Raw genomic sequence first — 17,828 nt, forward strand, 5'->3', positions numbered from 1 at the left:
AAATGAAATAAAATCACTGTCATTTCTTGATATTTTAAATTCTTGGCTAAAATCCATGAAAACATTTATTGGCTATTGTGTGCAAGGTTTAGTGCAAACTGTATGCACAGTGTAAGACAATGAAATGACTGCATATGCTACTGATGCATGTGAGAGTTGGGGAGAAATTTGTTTTTGGGTCCAAAACCATGGTTGCACCAGAAGCCAGAGACCCATGACTCATTCACAATTCAGTCTCTGATCTCATCTGAATACTTCCAGGGAGCTGTGGCTACCCCAAAATTTTGACATCATTTGGCATCATTTGTGTTCAACAGTGTTCATTGGCACCCACTTGACATCAATCGTGCTCAAAAGCAATAATTTAACCATAATTTGATATTGCAAGGAGCGTAACTGACATCCATGTCATCAATTGCCCAAAACTGCAGCACTCAAATATTTGCGATTAGCAAAATCACTTGCCTAAAACATTCTGAGAGCAAAAATGATCAGAGTTTCTTCTCCATATTTCTCAATTTTTCTGAATTTCTATAGCCTCAATCATCCTAAAACTGAGTTAACTTTAGAAAACACACTCTGTTTTAACATATGCTTTGATAAGCTAGTTTATGTTTTTCTTCATAACCTGTAACTAGTGCAGCAAACCTTTGCCTGCGCAACCCCCCCCATCCCTCGTCCTGGATGGGAGCAGTTTCCTCCCCCACCCCCCCAAACCCTTGTTCTCCCCCCAGATTGCAGCAGTCTTCTTCCCCATCTCCCCCTCCCCTTTCCCCCACCTCCCCTTCTTGTTTCCATTCTTCTCCCATGTCTCTCTCTCCTTCCCCCCACTCTTCCCCTACCCTTCCTCCCTCTCTTTCCCCCCTTCCTCCCCCTCTGTCCCCACTCCCTTCTCTCCCTCCTCTCTGATGTCTCCCTTCTCTCTCCCCACTCTTTTCCCACCCCCCTCCGTGTTTCCCACCTCTCTTCTCACCACTTTCTTTCTCTCTCCCCATGCTCTTTCCACCTCTCTCCCCCCTCTCTCTCTCCCTGTGCTCTCTCCCTCCTCTACCCCTTCTCTCTCTGTCCCCCCTCTCTGCTCCTTCTCTCTGTCCCCTCTCTCTGATACCTCTCTCTTTCCCCTCTTCTCCCCCCATCCACTCTCCCTTTCTCCCCCACTCTCTCTTCCCTCCATCCCAACGCCACCCCTGCCCTCCCCCACCCCCCCCGCCCCCCACCCAACCCCCATTGGAGAGCTCAGATTGCAGGGCTGGCCAGAACCAGAAATGATGGTGAGGCTGGCTCTGCTGCAGTTTTGCAGCTGGCATGGACCAACAATGGCAGCAGGAGTGAGGTGGGCGTTGGGATTGCGGAAATTGAGTTGGGAACGGGAGGGAATGGAGAGTGTTGTCGGGGGTGGGGAAGGGATGCAAAGAGTCATTGTAACAGTGATCATAGCATGATAGAATTCTTCATTAGGATGGAAAGTGAAGTAGTCCGATCTGAAACTAGGGTCCTAAATCTTAACAAAGGAAACTACGAAGATATGGGGCGTGAGTTGATTAAGATAGATTGGGGAACTTTATTAAAAGGCATGATGGTGAATAGGCAATGGCTAATATTTAAGGAATGAATGTGTGCATTGCAACAGTTATACATTCCTTTCTGGCACAAAAACACAACAGGAAAAGCGGCCCAACCATGGCTAACAAAAGAAATTAAGGATAATATTAGATCCAAAGAGGAGTCATATAACTCTGCTTGAAAAAGTAGCAAGCCTGAGGATTTGGAGCAGTTTAGAATTCAGCAAAGGAGGAACAAGAGATTGATTAAGAGACGTAAAATAGAGTATGAGAGTAAGCTTACAAGGAACATAAAAGTGGACTGTGAAAGCTTCTACAAGTATGTGAAAAGAAAAAGATTAGTGAAGACAAATGTAGGTCCCTTACAGTCCAAAATGAGAGAATTTATAATAGAGAACATGAAAATGGCAGAGCAATTAAACAACTAATTTAGTTCTGTTTTCACGGAGGAAGACACAAATAACTTCCCAGAAATACTAGGGAAACAGGGGTCTAGTGAGAAAAAGGAATTGAAGTAAATTAGTATACTAAAACAATAGTGCTGGAGAAATTAATGAGGCTGAAAGCCGATAAATATCCGGCACCCGATAATTTACATGCCAGGGTACTAAAGGAGGTGGCCATGGAAATAGTAGATGCGTTGGTTGTCACCTTCCAAAATTCTGTAGATTCTGGAACAGTCCTGGCAAATTGGAGGGTGGTAAATGTAATCCCACTATTTAAAAAAGGAGGGAGGGAGACAACAGGGAATTACAGACTGGCTAGCCTAACATCAGTAGTAGGGAAAATGCAAGAGTCTATTATAAAGGATGTGATAACAGCGAACTTAGAAAATATCAACAGGATTAGACAAAGTCAACATGGATTTACAAAAGGGAATTCATGTTTCACAAACCTACTGGAGTTTTTTGAGGATGTAACTAGCAGAATAGGTAAGGGAGAACCAGTGGATGTGGTGCATTTGGATTTTCATAAAGGTTTTGATAAAGTCCCACGTAAGAGGTTATTGTGAAAAATTAAAGCACATGGGATTTGGGGTAATATATTGGCATGGATTGAGAATTAGTTAGCAGTCAGAAAACAGAGAGTCAGAAAAAATGGGTCTTTTTCGGAATGGTAGACAGTGACTATTGGGGTACCGCAGGGATCAGTCCTTGAGCCCCAGCTATTCACAATATATATGTCAATGATTTGGATGAGGGAACCAAATGTAATGTTTTCAAGGCCTGAATCTTCTGGTCAGCATGCGGGAGCAGGCCCTGCTCGCTGATGCGTAAAATGACGCGCGGTGACATTGGGTGTGTGTCACCGCACACCATTCCGATCTTCAGTTCGGCAGGCGCGCACCGGAGTCGACTGCGTGCCCAGCAAACTTTCAAAGGCCTATTAAGACCATTTAAATAGTAATTGAAGTAATTAACAGGGCTGCCCGTCCAACCTTAAAGCCCAGGCGGCCTTTGCATTTTTCATAGAACCTCATCCACAGGCGGGTCTGAGGTTTCATGAAGGTTTTATAACTTCAATAAAAATTTGTAATAAAATTCATAGACATGTCCCAGCTCATGTGACCCTGTCACATGAGGGGATATGTCCGAAGAATTACACACGCGCGAAAGAGCGCAGGCCCCAACTCTCCCTCCTCCCCCCACCCGCACAGGTAGCGCTGAACACTTCTGGGTGCACATCACGCTAGATGGGCCTTAATTGGCCCGCCCATGCAAAATGGCGGTGCGCAGCCGATCGCGGGCGGCTATTGGCTACGGGCCCATCCACACCCGCTCCTGAACCGCCCGCTTGACGGGGAGAAAATTCTCCCCCAAGTTTGTTGAAGACATGAAACTTGGTGAGAATGTGAGCGATGAGTGTTAAGAGGCCTCAAGGTGACTTAGACATGTTGAGTGAGTGGGCAAATACATGGCAGATGCAGTATAACGTGGATAAGTGTGAAGTTATCCACTTTGGCAGGAAAAACAGAATGGTAGAGTATTATTTAAATGGTGATAGATTGGGAATTTTGATGTACAAAGGGAATTGGGTGTCCTCGTACACCAATCACTGAAAGCAAGCATGCTGGTGCAGCAAGCAGTTAAAAAGGCAAATGGCATGATGGCCTTCATTGCGAGAGGACTTGAGTACAGGAGCAAGGATGTCTTACTGCAGCTGTACAGGGCCTTGTGAGACCACACCTGGAGTATTGTGTGCAGTTTTTGTCTCCTTACCTAAGAAAGTATATACTTGCCATAGAGGGAGTGCAGTGAAGGTTCACCAGACTGATTCCTGAATGGCAGGATTGTTATATGAGGAGAGATTGGTCAACTAGGCTAGTGTTCACTGGAGTTTAGAAGAATGAGAGGAGATCTCATTGCAACATATAAAATTCTGAAAGGGATGGACAGACTGGATGCAGGGATGATATTTCCTCTGGCTGGGGGGTCCAGAACAAGGGGTCACAGTCTCAGGATATGGGGTAGACCATCTAGGATTGAGAATGAGGAGAAACTTCTTCACTCAGAGGGTGGTGAACCTATGGAATTCTCTACCACAGAAGGCTGTAGAGGCCAAGACACTGACTATATTTAAGAAGAAAATAGATAGATTTTTGGGCTCTAAAGGTGTCAAGGGGTATGGGGAGAGCGCGGGAGTACGGTGTTGAGATAGAGGATCAGAGTTTGGTGGCAAGACCCAGAGTTTGGTAGTGGGGCCTAGACTTCAACAGCAGGTGCCCCAGGTCCGAGACTGGGGTGGGGTGACATGGTGGTGGAGACCCCCAGACTTTGGGAGGTGTAGGCAGATGGTGGGTGATGTAAGCCCTAGACTGGCGGGAGGAAAGGAGAGAGTCATCGGAGGGCTCGGGAAGGTGGGTAGTGGGGGAGGGTCTGGACCACCTGGAGGAGATCAGGTGTGGGGAAGGCAAAGGGCATTGGGAAATATATAATGTAGTGTAATGGGAAACTCTGGGAATGTGGAGAAAAAGGAATAATTGAGTAAGAAGAAAAACCGCATAATGATAACAGTTAGTATAATGCTTATAAAAGAATTGACACAGCAGTATCCTGCTTTGGTCTACCCAATTATTTCTGACATTGGAGCTAAATCCTCTGCACAGTACAGGTGTAAGGGATCTAGTCATCCTTTTCATGCTGTACTTATCAATGTGTATTGTAACTTGGTAAGTTTTTTGGGGGTAAAATACAATATCCTTTCAGCTCCCGCTGAGGCAAAAATTGGCTAATATAACCATCCCATCACAGACAAAATTCTGGTGTCATTTTACTCCCATGTTTGTGTGTAGAACTCCCCCACTCCATCGCAAAGTCTCCTTCACCCTGAACCCTCCAGCCCTCTTCTCCCCCATTTCTCCTTCTTCCCTTCTAGTATCCTGTCCCTCACTTGCCACATCCTCAATCCTCCTCCCTACCTTTATCTTATTCACTTTTTACTTCTTTTCTGCTTTCTGTTGGTTGCACACTCCTCTCCTCTTCCCATCTCTCAACCTCTATCTCCTTCTCTCTGCCTCCCCAACTCTTTCCCTATCACCTACCCTTAACTTTCTCTTACTCTCTCTCTTCCATCCTCTTCTCCCCTCTAGTCTTCTCTCCCCTCTACTCTCTTATTTCCTCTCTTCTCATTTCCCCTCACTGTGCCATGTTCTCCTTTTCTCTCCCAGTAGTCTCTCTCCTCCACACTGGTTCCATTCTTCATTCTCTTCAACTCTGTTTAACCTGTAAAGGACCTTTGGCCTTGACTGCTTGTTGTAATGTTGAGAGATTTAGCTGAAAATGATGCACCTCAATCTTTTTGGGTGTTCTCTTAGTCTAATGCTAAAACTTTATGGGAAGATTGGCAGAACCTATAAAGAAATGGCACTTGTGGCTGTTCTACACCATTTCCCTGCCGTTCTGTGTTGAAGTAACAGCAGTAGATTGAGAGAGGCCCCTGATCCCAAATGACTTATCTATAATCCAATGTTATGTTCCAGTATATTATGAACTTTGAGTTAATACTTTAAAATTTTGAACACAGACACTTAAAATAGCTGCAGAAGATCATGTGACCATTGGCATTTTGAGCTTGAGATAGTCCTGAGCCTCAAGCAAATACCTAATTAAATATGGACATTTACATACCTCTAGGAAGTTCACACCTCCCTTTGTTTAAGGATGAACCATCATCAAAAGAACTATAGCATTCTCGACGGCCCATCTTTCTGTTTCACCATGGACAAAAGAAAAATTAAAACTCAATGGGGAGGATTTTCCCCTTGTCAAGTGGGCACACAGGGTAATCCCGTGAGCAACCGTGCAATGGTCCGCTGCCCACGATTGGGCCCCGACCATGATTTCATGCTGGCTGGCCAATTAATGCCAGCCAGTGTGAATCGCATGCTGAAACGCTCACTGCTGCCTGGATAGGGCAGGGGGAGGAGGGCGAGCGTGGAAGTCAGCGTGTGGGTGCACTCACAGAAAGCTTCCTGAAGGCACAGTGCTGCCTCAGGGAGCTGAAGACTTTTAGCTTTACAAATAAAGATGGTAAAATTAAGGAAAACATGTCCCCTCATGTGATTCTGTGAGCGGGGACATGTTAGAAATGACATTTAAACATTTTAATTTTATTTTTAATTAACATTGGAAACCTCATCCCGCCTGTGGATGAGGTTTCCTCAAAAATCCAAAGGCCGCTTGGCCTTTTCACCTGCCCACCAACCGTAAGTTAAGTAACCAAGGTAATAAACTGTTGAAGGGTTATGAGGACTCGAAACGTCAACTTTATTCTTCTCCGCCGATGCTGCCAGACGTGCTGAGTTTTTCCAGGTAATTCTGTTTTTGTTTTGGATTTCCAGCATCGGCAGTTTTTTGTTTTTATTATTAATAAACAGCAATACTTTGGAAATAGGAAAAGGATTCCCCCCAATCTGTTCCACTTGCGAGTTGATCTGAGAACCAATTTCCTGGAAATTTCACTGCAAGAAGCCTCACAGCTACTGAGAATCCTATGCTTTCCAAGACCTTCACTTCAACCAAAGCATCAACTCATCTAAGAAACTGCAGGCCTGCCACGAAAGAGATTGAGACAATCATAAATTGTAATTGTATTGTTTTACCTTCATCTGTATCTAATACTGTATCCTATATTGTTTGTAATACGAGTGAGTGAGACGTCACATTTCTAAACATCTGGGCAAGTATGTGATGATAAATAATCTTTATTTTAAAACTCACAAAAGGCTCGCTGCTAGAACTATTTAATCAGGACCATCACGCTGAGGGTAAATAAATACACATCTCTCAAGTAAAAAACACAATAATCATGAACAGTTAGAAAACACATAAATTCTGTCTGTAATATTATTTATATTTTATTAAATAATGTGTGTATGCATTATCTATCTACAAAATTTTGCCAAATTTGCATAAGATTTCGTCTCAATTTTTCCTTTGTAAATTTCTTTGTCCACATTTGTAATGGACTGCCTAAGTTAATTTTATATTAACATTTTGAGGAATATATGACCTAAAATTCTGAACTATTTCTCCTAGCCTGGGCGCCAGCTTGAATATTATAGAAGTAAATTTTTCAACTCAACCTGGTTTCTTTCATTAAAGGTGAGTGGATCCTGAAATTTGAAATGTAATATTACTGCTTTTGTGTGGCTTTAGTGTTTAGTAAGTTATTTCTTTCTTCTCGTGTTTAGAAGAATGATTGAGTTCCTTCTGCCCTGGCATTCAGAGGACTCCATTATGCCTGTCTGCCTGTCCTGTTCCCTTGTGAGGCCTCCTGTTTCATTTCCATGCTTTTGGATCCTAGGGGCTTCCCTCGTTCAAAGGCACCTGTATGGTTGAGAGACCTGGCATCAGGAAAGGAGGGCCTCTTGTTACTGACCCGCTATCACTTACCTTTGACCTAGAACTTTGATCATGTTGCAGCTGTTTTTCCGATGCAAAGCAGGAGTCAGCAAGGTGACCCCACCACTGAACATCAAGCCATTGTTTCCAGGACTGTTACTGACCTCATCTCCTCTGGAGATCTTCCTTCCACAGTTTCCAACCTGATAGTCTCCCAACCTTGGACGGCCCACTTCTACCTCCTACCCAAAATCCACAAACAGGACTGTCTCGGCAGACCGATCGTGTCAGCCTGTTCCTGCCCCACGGAACTCATTTCTTGCTATCTTGACTCCATTCTCTCTCCCCTTGTCCAGTCCCTTCCCACCTACATCCGTGATTCCTCTGACACCCTACATCATATCAACAATTTCCAGTTCCCTGACCCCAACCGCCTCCTATTCACCATGGACATCCAATCCCTCTACACCTCCATCGCTCACCGGGATGGTCTGATGGCTCTCCACTTCTTCCTCGAACAGAGCCCCGAACAACCCCCATCCACCACTACTCTCCTCCGTCTGGCTGAACTTGTTCTCACACTGAACAATTTCTCCTTAAACTCCTCTCACTTCCTCCAAATAAAAGGTGTGGCTATGGGTACCCGCATGGGCCCCAGTTATGCCTTTCTCTTTATGGGGTATGTGGAACATTCCTTGTTCCAGTCCTACTCCGGCCCCCTCCCACAACTCTTTCTCCGGTATATTGATGATTGCTTCGGTGCTGCTTCATGCTCTTGTCTGAACCTGGAAAAATTTATTAATTTTGCTTCCAATTTCCACCCCTCCATCATTTTCACATGGTCCATCTCTGACACTTTCCTTCCCTTCCTTGACCTCTCTGTCTCAATTTCTGGTGATAGACTGACCACCAATATCCATTACAAGCCTACCGACTCCCACAGCTACCTAGACTACAGCTCCTCACACTCCGCTTCCTGTAAGGACTCCATCCCATTCTCTTAGTTCCTTCGCCTCCGTCGCATCTGTTCTGATGATGCCACTTTCAAAAACAGTTCCTCTGACATGTCTTCCTTCTTCCTTAACTGAGGTTTTCCACCCATGGTGGTTGACACAGGGCCCTCAACCGCGTCCAGCCCATCTCCCGCATATCCGCCCTCACACCTTCCTCTCCCTCCCAGAAACATGATAGGGTCCCCCGTGTCCTCACTTATCACCCCACCAGCCTCCGCATTCAAAGGATCATCCTCTGCCATTTCCGCCAACTCCAGCATGATGCCACCACCAATCACATCTTCCCTTCACCCCCCACCGGTGGCATTCCGCAGGGATTGTTCCCTCCGGGACACCCTGGTCCACTCCTCCATCACCCGCTCCACCTCAACCCCCTCCCAAGACACCTTCCCATGCAACCGCAGAAGGTGTAACACCTGCCCCTTTACTTCCCCTCTCCTCACCGTCCAAGGGCCCAAACACTCCTTTCAAGTGAAGCAGCATTTCACTTGCACTTCCCTCAATTTAGTCTACTGCATTCGTTGCTCCCAATGCGGTTTCCTCTACATTGGAGAGACCAAACGCAGACTGGGTGACCGCTTTGCAGAACACCTTTGATCTGTCCGCAAGCATGACCCAGACTTCCCTGTCGCTTGCCATTTCAACACACCACCCTGCTCTCATGCCCACATGTTTGTCCTTGGCCTGCTGCATTGCTCCAGTGAAGCTCAATGCAAACTGGAGGAACAGCACCTCATCTTCCGACTAGGCACTTTACAGCCTTCCGGACTGAATATTGAGTTCAACAATTTTAGATCATGAACTCTCTCCTCCAGCCCCACTCCCTTTCCGATCCCCCCCGCTTTTTTTCCAATAATTTATATAGATTTTTCTTTTCCCACCTATTTCCATTATTTTTAAATGTATTTCCATCCATTGTTTTATCTCTACCTTTTAGCCTATTTCGATTCCTTCACCCCACACCCACTAGGGCTATCTGTACCTTGCTTGTCCTGCTTTCTACTCTTAATTAGCACATTCCTTAGATAATATCACCACCTTCAACACCTCTTTGTCCTTTTGTCTATGACATCTTTTGGCTATCTCCACCTATCACTGGCCCTCTATCCAGCTCTACTTGTCCCACCTCCCCTTAAACCAGCTTATATTTCACCTCTCTTCTATTTTTACTTAGTTCTGTTGAAGAGTCATACGGACTCGAAACGTTAACTGTGTTCCTCTCCGCAGATGCTGCCAGACCTGCTGAGTTTTTCCAGGTATTTTTATTTTTATTTGTCAGCAAGGTTTAATCTAGTATGCAGAACCAGGTTGTTTCATCCACCATAGTGGATTGGCCTCTACTATAGGTGTCCAGGGTAGTGGCGGATTTAGTTATTGGGGCCCTGTGTTCAGCTTCACTTTTGGTTCCCCCCACTCCAGGGCACACCCCCCCCAGCACCCCCACGGACACAACCCAAAACCCTGGGGCATTGTTTATTTCACTGGCTTTTTCAGTCATGTAACTACTTCTGCACACTGTCATATAACTTTAGCTTTTGCCTCTCAATCAAAAAAACTTGGTGCCTCTAGCAACTTAAAATGTGTATGCAAATGAGCATTGCTTTGCCCTTGTGGTGCAATTGGTTAGCATGTGGTACATTAACGGCAGGATTGAGGCGTGTGCAATGCCGAGGTTGGGAGTTCAAGCCAAACTTAGAGGAACTTCTGTTGAGCAGCTCATGTTGCGAGAAACATGAGCTTTTGACTGGCTGTGGAACAGGACATGGTGCAATCTCGAGCAATAAAATAATTTAATTGGAAGGGACCAATTTCTGTAGGTTGAAAATGGATCTGTCCTGGTTAAATACCTCAAGTATCAACATAAATGCTGCAAATACTCAGCAGATGAAGCAGCTTCTGTGGAGAGAGAAACAAAGGCGATGATCCTTCTGATATCTCTGATCGTGCACTGTGTGTTTCATCTTGATGTTGACTCTCTAGCTCATTTCATGTTGTTCAATTTGTTGCCAATTTCTTGGATTGAAAAAAGCCGCAGTGATGATTACTATAATCTAAACCATCTGATGTCTTTTGGTAACATAAGATGTTATGAATAAGTTAAACATTCAGGATAGAGATTAAAGTCTGTGGTTTAGCTCAATCTTATAAAACAGTTATTTTATATACGAGCTCACCTCACAACTTTTTTATTGCCCTGTAAACTGCATCAATATATGAAGTAGGCAATAGAATTCTCGAAGTACATTAGGTGATTTGGGCGGGAAGGGTAGTCATCATGTAGTTTTCCGACTAGCAGTCTTCGGGTTAAGCTAACCTGTAACTCTTTGATCTCCTTACCCGTCTTTACACTGGAGTTTTAAAAAGAAAAACTGAAATGTAATAATGTTTTGAGACATCAGGTGGTCGAGAACAATGATAATACAGCCAATAAAGTACTGTTGAGTTGCAGTCACTGTTGCACACAGGAAGCTCCCACAAACAACACGTGACCTTTACCGGATAACCTGCTTTTGTGACGCTGGTTGATGGATAGCAGGGCTGCAGGGAAAACAGTGCCAGGAGATTTTTTGTATACAGCCGAGCAGACGGTTTAATGTCTCAGCTGAAAGACGACACTGCCAACAGTTTTGCACTCACTTTCACAGCTGCTCCAATGATTTAGAAATCTATTGATTTGTTCCCAGAAAGAGTCGGGGGAGCAGAATGGAGAGGAAGGTAAAGGATGGTGTGGAAGAGAATAGTATGAATGGGGGAACTGCTGGTGGTAAACGATTCAATTCAGAAATTAACATTTTGGGAATCTTTTATAAAGCATGTGATTGTTTTGGAAGCTCTATTTCATTTGAAAATATACTTTTAAAAATTATTTTGTTCTGATTAAAGTGAAGAGATTTCCAGAAGTATATTTTAGGCTAAATTGCTTGATGTTTGCTGTTCTCCTGACATCATCAGAAAAAAGGGGATCATTTAGGAAGATCAGTATAAAAATCACTCCCGGGACTGGTACTTGCCAGTGATAACACAGATCATGTGGCTGTTACAGAGGCATAACGGAAGGCCCTGACATTACTATTCATTGCTGTTTAGTAAATATGTCTTTCAGTTTTTCAGTTATGGTCTAATCCATGACAGACCAGTAAGTTTATTTAAAGAATTATAAATCCTCAAAAACATCATATCATAGGACTAAACAAGAACATTGTTGGCAAAGTTTTTCAAATATGTAGTCCCCTTCACCTCTATCAGTTTGAATTTAATGAATGAGATGAACATATGAACTTAAAAACACAAGAAGCAGGAGTAGGCCATTCAGCCCTTCAAGCCCGTTCTGCCATTTAATGATATCATGGGTGACCTTCTACCTAACACCACTTCCCTGCACTATCCCCATATCCTTTGATATTTTTAATATGTAGAAATCTATCAATCTCAATCTTCTACTCAATTACTGGGCCTCCACTGCTCTCTGGGGTAGAGAATTCCAAAGATTCACCACCCTCTGAGTGACTATAAGACATAGGAGCAGAAATTAGGCCATTTGGCCCATCAAGTCTGCTCCGCCATTCAATCATGGCTGATAAGTTTTTAAACCCCATTCTCCCGCCTTCTCCCCGTAACCTTTGATCCCCTTACCAATCAAGAACCTATCTATCTCGGTCTTAAATACACTCAATGACCTGGCCTCCACAGCCTTCTGTGGCAATGAATTCCATAGATTCACCACTCTCTGGCTAAAGAAATTTCTCCTCATCTCTGTTCTAAAAGGTCTTCCCTTTACTCTGAGGCTGTGCCCTCGGGTCCTAGTCTCTCCTACTAATGGAAACATCTTCCCCACGTCCACTCTATCCAGGCCTTTCAGTATTCTGTAAGTTTCAATCAGATCCCCCCTTATCCTTCTAAACTCCATCGAGTATAGACCCAGAGTCTTCAAACGTTCCTCATATGTTAAGCCTTTCATTCCTGGTTCGTTCTCGTGAATCTCCTCTGGACCCTCTCCAGGGCCAGCACATCCTTCCTGAGATACGGGGCCCAAAATTGCTCACAATATTCTAAATGTGGTCTGACCAGAGCCTTATAAAGCCTCAGCAGCACATCCCTGCTTTTATATTCTAGTCCTCTCGAAATAAATGCCAACATTGCATTTGCCTTCCTAACTACCGACTCAACCTGCAAGTTAACCTTAAGAGAATCCTGGACTAGGACTCCCAAGTCCCTTTGCACTCCAGATTTCTGAATTCTCTCCCCATTTAGAAAATAGTCTACGCCTCTATTCTTCCTACCAAAGTGCATGACCTCACACTTCTCCATGTTGTATTCTATCTGCCACTTCTTTGCCCATTCTCCTAACCTGTCCAAATCCTTCTGATGCCTCCCCGCCTCCTCAATACTACCTGTCCCTCCACCTATCTTTGTATCATCTGCAAACTTAGCCAGGATGCCCTCAGTTCCTTCATCTAGATCATTAATGTATAAAGTGAAAAGTTGTGGTCCCAACACTGACCCCTGCAGAACTCCACTAGTCACCGGCCGCCATCCTGAGAAGGACCCCCTTATCTCCACTCTCTGCCTCCTGCCAGACAGCCAATCTTCTATCCATGCTAGTACCTTGCCTCTAACACTATGGGCTCTTATCTTACTGAGCAGCCTCCTGGGCGGCACCTTGTCAAAGGCCTTCTGGAAGTCCAATTAGATAACATCCATTGGCTCTCCTTTGTCTAACCTACTCATTACCTCCTCAAAGAATTCTAACAGATTTGTCAGGCATGACCTCCCCTTGATGAAACCATGCTGACTTTGCCCGATTTTACCATGCACTTCCAAGTATTCTGAAATCTCATCCTTAATAATGGACTCTAAAATCTTACCAACGACCGAGGTCAGGCTAATCGGCCTGTAATTTCCCGTCTTTTGCCTCACTCCCTTCTTAAACAGGGGGGTTACATTAGCGATTTTCCAGTCCTCTGGGAGCCTCCCTGACTCCAGTGATTCCTGAAAGATCACCACTAACACCTCCACTATCTCTTCAGCTATCTCCTTCAGAACTCTGGGGTGTAGTCCATCTGGCCCAGGTGATTTATCCACCTTCAGACCTTTCAGTTTTCCTAACACCTTCTCCTTGGTAATGGCCACCATACTCACCTCTGCCGCCCAACTCTCTTGAACTTTGGGGATGTTACTCGTGTCTTCCACTGTGAAGACTGATGCAAAGTACCTATTCAGTTCCTCCGCCATTTCTTTGTTCCCCACTACTACTTCTCCAGCGTCATTTTCCAGCGGCCCAATCTCCACTTTTGCCTCTCTCTTACCCTTTATATATCTAAAAAAACTCTTGCAATCTTCTTTTATATTACTGGCTAGTTTACCCTCATATTTAATCTTCTCCCTCCTTGTTTCTTTTTTAGTTGTCCTCTGTTGGTCTTTGTAGGCTTCCCAATCCCCTGGTTTCCCACTGCTCTTTGCCGCATTGTATGCTTTCTCTTTAGCTTTTATGCTGTCCCTGACTTCCCTTGTCAGCCATGGTTGCCTCGTCCTCCCTTTAGTATGCTTCTTCTTCCTAGGGATGAATTTTTGCTGTGTCTCCCAAATTACTCCCAGAAACTCCTGCCATTGCTGTTCCACTGTCTTTCCTGCTAGGCTCATCTCCCAGTCAATTCTGGCCAGCTCCTCCCTCATGCCTCTGTAGTTGCCTTTATTCAACTGTAATACCGTTACATCTGATTCCAGCTTTTTCCTCTCAAATTGCAGGATAAATTCTAGCATATTATGGTCACTTCCTCCTAAGGGTTCCTTCACCTTAAGCTCCATTATCAAATCTGCCTCATTACACATCACTAAATCTAGAATTGCCTGTTCCCTAGTGGGCTCCACCACAAGCTGCTCCAAAAAACCATCTCGTAGACATTCTACAAATTCCTTTTCTTGGGATCCACTACCAACCTGATTTTCCCAGTCTACCTGCATATTGAAATCCCCCATGATCACTGTAACCTTGCCTTTCTTACACGCCTTTTCTATCTCCTGGTGTATCTTGTGCCCCACATCCTGACTACTGTTCGGGGGCCTGTACATAACTCCCATTATGGTTTTTTAACTTTTACAGTTCCTCAACTCTACCCACACAGATTCTACATCATCGGACCCTACGTCATTTCTTGCTATCGATTTAATTTCATTTCTTACTAACAAAGCAACCCCACCCCCTCTGCCAACCTGCCTATCTTTTCGATAGGATCTATATCCTTGGATATTTAGCTCCCAGTCCTAATCCCCTTGCAGCCATGTCTCCGTGATGCCCACTACATCATACCTGCCAATTTCAATCTGCGCCACAAGCTCATTTACCTTATTTCATATACCGCGTGCATTCAGATACAACACCTTCAGTCCTGTATTTCCCGTCCCCTTTCTCATTGTCGTCCCTTTATCTGATGTGCTTGAAGTTAGATTCCTAGCCCTTTCCAAACACTCTGTCCTATTTTGTGTTCTGGGGACTTTAATAGCCTCTCCTGGGCTCTCCTTTCTTTTCAGTTTTTTCATAATTTTCCATGAAGTTGAATCCACCCCTCCACACGCTAACCTGCTGCTTTGTTTCCCATTAGTCATACTTCTTGGAGTTTTACCCTCCTCCCCCCCCCCAATTTCTAGTTTAAAATTCTGTTGACCACCCTATTTACCCTTTTCGCTAGAACATTGGTCCCAGATCGGTTCAGGTGTAGACCGTCCCAAAGGTACAGATCCCTCCTGTTCCAATACTGATGCCAGTGCCCCACGAAATGGAACCCCTCTTTCCCGCACCACTCCTTTAGCCACGTGTTTACTTCCCTTATTCTCGCGTCCCTATGCCAATTTGCACGTGGCTCGGGTAGTAATCCAGAGATTATAACCCTTGAGGACCTGTTCTTTAATTTAGTTCCTAGTTCCTGATAATCCCCAAACAGGTCCTCTTTCCTAGTCATCCCTATGTTATTTGTCTCAACGTGGACCACAACAACTGGATCGTCCCCCTCCCTCTCCAATATCCTTTCAAGCCGGTCAGAGATGTCCCTCACTCTGGCACCGGGCAGGCAACATACCATGCGGGACTCTCGATCCTGCTTACAAAGGATGCTATCAATTCCCGTAATTATAGAATCCCCTACAACTACCACTTGTCTTTTTGCTCCCCCTCTTTAATGTCCTCCTGTGCCACGGTGCCGTGGTCAGCTGGCTCATCCTCCCTACAGCCCTGTTTCTCATCCACAGAGGGAGCCAGTACCTCATACCTTTTGGACAAGGTCAAGAGCTGAGGCTCCTCTGTTCCTGAACACTGGATCCCTCTACCTGCCTCACTTGCAGTCACACCCTGCTGACCCTGACCACTGACCGAACTTGAGGTACTTAATCTACCGGGTGTGACCGCCTCCTGAAACAAAGCGTCCAGGTAACTCTCCCCCTCCCGGATGTGCAGCAGCGTCCGGAGCTCGGACTCCAGCTCATTACTTTTGAGCCGGAGTTCCTCCAGCAACCAACACTTGCTGCAGATGTGGTCACTGCGGCTCGCAATGGGATCTGCCAGCTCCCACATCATACAGCTACAGCACATCACCTGCCCAGCCATCTCGACTTAGATAGCTTTGCAGTGGTTTTTTTTTTCCAAATTTAGTGCAGATTTCCTACCAACCAATCAGGTCACAGCTTTCCTGTGATGTCACTTTTTCAGTTTTGGCTTCAGTTACTCTGTGCCCCGAGGTCACCGCTCCGGTGCTCCTCCCTCCAAGTCTGCTCCCTGGAGACAAGGCCGCGACTCCCCGAGGTAAGCTAGATTTATACTCACCGCTCCGGTGCTCCTCCCTCTGAGTCTGCTCCCAGGATTTACTCACCAATCAGCTGCTTTTTCTTTAAAATCCACTTTCAGAAGAGTGTCCCTCACAGGTCTGGTGCACTCCTGAAGGCACTGCCTCTTCCTCTCTTTTTTTTAGGTTTGAGGAGGAGGGAGGGATGGAAACACTACAGCAATGTAATGTTTGGGGCTATTCCGTTCTTTGACAGTGGGTCCTTCTCAATTCCCTCCTGAGTGAAAAAATTCCTCCTCATCTCAGTCCTAAATGGCCTACCCTGTATTCTAAGATTGTGTCCCCGAGTTCTAGACCCCACACCCCACCCCCCACCCCACACCGCAGCCAGGGGAACCCACATTCCTGCATCAACCCTGTTGAGCCCTGTAAGAATTTTGTATGTTTGAATAAGCTCATCTATTTTTCTTCTAAAATCCAGAGAATAAAGGCCCAGTCTGCTTAGTCTTCCCTCATAGGACAATCTGTCCATCCCAAGAAAAAGCTAAGTCGGCCTACAAGCTAAGCATTTACTGGTACATTCAGTCTATAAGCATAACATTATAGAATGAGACAGCACAGAAGGCCCTTTAGTTGACCTGTAGAATTAGATCCACAGCCCTGCTGTGACCCTGAGACCAGGGACAACTATTCCCTTCAAGTATTAATCCTATTCTCTTTGGAATGTTACTATTAAATCTGATTCCACCAGCTTTTCAGACACTATATTCCAGATAACAACATCTCATTGTTTAAAACATGTTTCTGTATGTTGCTTCTGTTTGTTTTGCCAATCATTTTAAATCTCTGTTGTCCAGTTAGCCAGTCCATCCGCTATTAGAATAATTTTTCCATATTTACATTGTTACGGACTGTGATGGGAGGAGTGCGCAGTTAATTCTCCCTCACTTCTCCACAAGTCATAACAATAGTTTAAATGTTTAATTCACCCACAAAACTGGCCAATTGTTTATCTTTGATATTGTTATTCCCAGCATAAAAAACTCTAACTAGGTTTCTTTCAGTAAGCACCAAAAAAAATTGATTTATTATGAAACAAACTACCTTTTAAAAACAAGTTAATAAGCTGGTTAACATACTGGTTGTAATTTAGAAGTGTAACAATTTTCCCCCTTTTTAAAAAAAGTTATTCGAACCTCCGTGCACTCACAGGCAAACACAAAACAAACACAGTCCCCTGCAGAGGCTGGAGTATGGGAACATTTCTTTTAAAAGGATAAAATTTGAAGAGACTGCGACGTTGTTAACCTAACAGAATTCTGGTTACAATAGGTCTAGAAGTTCCTTCAGATGAATGTTTTTTGGTGAAACTGTCCTTGATAACTCTTACTTATCACAACTTTGCAAATTCCCCAAAAAAACAGATGAGTTATCCTAATGAGACATTTCTGAGGAAGGTTGAATACAAAGGTGGGGCAGAGAGAGTCTTTTTTTGCCACTTGCTTCTAAGGCACATCCCACACACTCACTCACTGAGTGAGAGTCTTGGACTGAGATGTTCAAAGAACAGGTCTCTTAGGTCAGTTGTTTTTAACCAATCAGCAAGAGTCTTTAGCTTGGCAACATTAGTGTTTGTTA

The 17,828-nt window shown here is 44.5% G+C and overlaps 1 protein-coding gene across 1 annotated transcript in view; it reads left to right on the plus strand.

Moving 5' to 3' along the window:
• dlst (dihydrolipoamide S-succinyltransferase) overlaps positions 1–17,828 on the plus strand; it is a 531,988-nt gene that overhangs the window by 199,385 nt on the left and 314,775 nt on the right. The window lies entirely within an intron of this gene.

The sequence above is a fragment of the Cetorhinus maximus genome, chromosome 18, assembly GCF_964194155.1.
Source record: "Cetorhinus maximus chromosome 18, sCetMax3.hap1.1, whole genome shotgun sequence".
Lineage (NCBI taxonomy): Eukaryota > Metazoa > Chordata > Chondrichthyes > Lamniformes > Cetorhinidae > Cetorhinus > Cetorhinus maximus.